This window comes from Prionailurus viverrinus, chromosome C1, assembly GCF_022837055.1.
Source record: "Prionailurus viverrinus isolate Anna chromosome C1, UM_Priviv_1.0, whole genome shotgun sequence".
Taxonomy (NCBI): Eukaryota; Metazoa; Chordata; class Mammalia; order Carnivora; family Felidae; genus Prionailurus; species Prionailurus viverrinus.
Window position 1 is genome coordinate 148,679,030 of NC_062568.1, and position 4,030 is coordinate 148,683,059.

At 37.8% G+C, this 4,030-nt stretch overlaps 1 pseudogene; it reads left to right on the top strand.

Annotated features, from left to right (window-relative positions):
- Positions 1 to 831: 831 nt before the first annotated feature.
- On the top strand, positions 832 to 3,422 carry LOC125171734 (tubulin alpha-1D chain-like; annotated as a pseudogene).
- The last annotated feature ends 608 nt before the right edge of the window (positions 3,423 to 4,030 follow it).

Consider the following 4,030-nt stretch of genomic DNA (forward strand, 5'->3'; position numbering starts at 1 on the left):
TTCTTTAAAACTTGCTTCTCCCACTTAAAAGAACTCTGTAGATTCTTCATTGTGTTGAGTTGAAACCTATCACCTTATTAGGTCCACTATTGAACCTAAATCTACATTCACCATATGAGAGCTCTTCAAATGTTTGAGGGCAACGCTCATGTTTCCTGTAAGACTTTCCTTCTCATGTTCTTTCAGTCATCATCCTGATGTATGGTTTCCATTTCTCCCATGCTGGTAATACATCTCTCACCGTCCATCAGTCTCTCTCTATTTGTGTTTAATAGTTGGCACCACAACACATCATGTGCAATTTGGCCAATATTACGTAGTAATGGCTACTGTTTCCCTCATTCTTCCTGATGCAACAACGAATAGAGTTGGCTTTCTTGGCCACCACATATTGATTTACTGAAGTTACTGACTTTTTTTTAAGATTTTATATTTAAGTAATCTCTACACCCAACGTGGGGCTCAAACTCACAACCCTGAGATCAAGAGTCGCATCCTCTACTGACTGAGCCAGCCAGGCACCCCTGAAGTTACTGACATCTTCTAAATAATTTTTAGATGAGCTTCTTAGTCATATTTCCTCAATATAACAGTGACACAAATTATTTAGTAAAAAAAAAAAGAATGTAGATTTATTTTCATCAAACTTTATCTTAGTAGATCTTGCCTATATTTTTATATTAATTCTTTCACACAATATATTCCCCCTACTTATCTAACACTAATTTAAGCAGTTTCTCTTATATCGACCACCTAAAAGCCACACTGTAAGAAGCAACAACCTCATCTCTTCCTCTCTGCCATCTGCTCAGCAGCCGCAAAGCAGTAACAATGCATGAATGCATATCCATCCATGTTGGCCGAGGTGGTGTCCAGATTGGCAATGCCTGTTAGGAGTCTATTGTCTAGGACACAGCATTCAGCCTAATGGCCAGATGCCAAGTGACAAGACCACTGGGGAAGGAGATGACTCCTTCAACACCTTCTCCAGTGAGAAGGGTACTGGCAACCATGTGCCCAGGGCAGTGTTTGTAGACCTGGAACCCACAGTCATTGATGAATGACTTTGCAATGGCACGCATTGCCAGCTTTTCCACCCTGAGCAGCTCATCACAGGCAAGGAAGATGCTGCCAGTAATTATGCCCAAGGGCACTAGAACATTGGCTGACCAGGAGAAAGGTATCCAGGGTTTCTTGGGTTTCCACAGCTTTGGAGGAGGAGCTTGGGAGATTTACCTCTCTGCTGATGGAACATCTCTCTGTTGATTATGGCAAGAAGTCCAAGCTGGAGTTCTCCATTTACCCAGCCTCCCATGTTTCCACAGATGTAATTGAGCCCTATAACTCCATCCTCACTACCCACACCACCCTGGAGCACTCTGATTGTGCCTTAATCGTAGACAATGAGGCCATCTATGACACCTGTTATAGAAACCTCGATATTGAATCTACACTAACCTTAGTTGGTTGAGAGGCCAAATTGTGTCCTCCATCACTGCTTCTCTCAGATTTGATGGAGCTCTGAATGTTGAACTGACAGAACTCCAAACCAACCCAGTGCTGTATCCCCACATCCACTTCCTTCTGGCTACATACGCCCTTGTCATCTCTGCTGAGAAAGCCTGCCATGAACAACTTTCTGTAGCAGAGATGACGAATGCATGCTTTGAGCCAGCCAACCAGATTGTAAAATGTGACCCTTGCCATGGTAAACACATGGCTTGTTGCCTGTTGTATAGTGGCAAGTGGTTCCCAAAGATGTCAATGCTGCCATTGCCACCATTAAGACCAAGTATATCATCTAGTCTGTGGACTGGTGCCCCACTGCTTCAAAGTTGTTATTAAAAACCAGTCTCCCACTGTGATGTCTGGTGGGGACCCAGCCAAAGTACAGTGAGCTGTGTACATGCTGAGCAACACCACAGCCATTGCTCAGACCTGGGCTCACCTGACCACAAGTTTGACTTGATGTATGCCAAACATGCCTTTCTTCACTGGTATTTAGGTGAGGGCATGGGGGATGGAAAGTTTTTCTCAGGCCCATGAGAATATGGCTGCCCTTGAGAAGGATTATGAGGAAGTTAGTATGGATTATATTGAAAGATAGGGCAGAGAAGAGAAGAATATTAAAGTTTAAAATGTCACAAAGGTGCTGCTTTTACAGGGAAGTTTATTCTGTTTTGAACACTGAAAATCTGTGCTCTGATTAGTTAATTTGTATGTAGCTGTGTATACTCTCATATACAATTACTGACCTATGCTTTAAAATACAACACTTTGTTAGACTCAACCTGCCCATTTCTCCGATGGATTTGAATAAAGTATTCCTTGTCTTAAATGAAAAATAATAATTAACAACAATAATAATAATAATACAATAAGTATCAAATACCTATTCTAAGATCACTGATATAATTTGAACAGTTTAAAACCAGAATTAAAAGAATTTTGTCACTATTTCCCTCAGGCTCAAATTAATCCATTAATAATTACTTTGGGGATAGTCCAACAATAACACATTTATCTAATTGAACATGCAACTCACATTTCTCCATCATGTCTATAAGAATGTTGTGAAAAACATGCCATTTCCTTATTCTAATTTTTAATAAAAGAAATCATTAATGTAACGCATAAATAAGCTGTTTTTAGTGAAGCCACACTGGTTCCTAGTGATCACAGGAAGCATCCTTTTAATAACACATCCTAAAAATTTTCCTGAACTAAACTCTTCAGTCTAATATCTGCAAAATCTCCCTCTTCCTCTTTTTGAAAATCAAAACCATGTTTGCTCATTGCCATCCTATCTGCTCTAGTTCTTCCAAAACTACTCAGAGAAAACCAGAATTATTGGGGTTTTCTAGTTTCTTTTGCTGGTTGTCACAGAATACCAAGGCCTGATTCATCAAGGCAAAAGAACAAGAATTTACTTAACCGATTTCTTCACTCTTCCTGAAAATCTGTTTTCTCTCTCTAGTGTACAGTTTGTATTTCTAGTCCAAGATTTGCTTTCCTTGACAAAAATGTTAAAAGCAAAATTATAGTTGAGAAATTCTGCTTTCTATAACACCCACAAGCATCATACTTCAGTAGATGAATATTCACCAAAAAATGAGGGGGAGCCAGGTATTCCTAAGCATGGCACCAAAGGTAGAAATCATAGAGAAAGTGAACTGCATACTTAAAAATCAGAACCTCTGTATATTAGGAAATGCCATATAAACAAAATTTTCAAGAAAATGACAAAATGTCACACATTTGAAAATTAATATCTTCATAAATATTTCATAGCTTTATATACAAAATGTTTTCACAATTCAGCTGGAAAACTATATAAAATCCATGAAAAAGACATTGAAGGAAAGAAAGAAGGAGGCAATAAACCTGTACAGAGATATTCATCCTTATTAGTAATCAACTAAATTGTAAATTAAGCAAAATGTCTTATATTTAACAAAGTAGGAAAGCATTTAGTTTTGTTTAACACAAAATACTTTGACTTTCATAAAAGTCAAGGATCTAGAAACGTTGACACTTCCATATATACTGCTATCTATTGGAACTCTAGGAAATAATTTAATATCTATCCATAACCCTATCCTAGGTGTTTTATGTGCATTACCTTATTTAACATGTCTTCAAACATTCCATTCCTCTTGTAGCTAGTATTTACTTTATGAACCCAAAGATCTTGGCACCAAAAGACACTAAAATGAAAGGGTCACTTTGTCATACTGTTCTTGTTATAACCACTTCATTAACCAGGTCAATTCTCATACCTATTAGGATACAAAACTGTCAAACACTCAGCAAAGCATGTCACACATTCTTCATGTTCTTCATTTAGCCAAAGAAGACTTCCAATATGTGTCTTGACAGTTATAGCACTCCTCTGACATCCTACCTAGTATGAATCTTATGTTTTGAGTTAGAGGCATATTAATCACTTTTATCTGTTTGCTCAGATAGTCACTTACTATAATCTCAGAATGGTTAGTTCTTCTATGATCTTCTCATTTTTAATATTAAT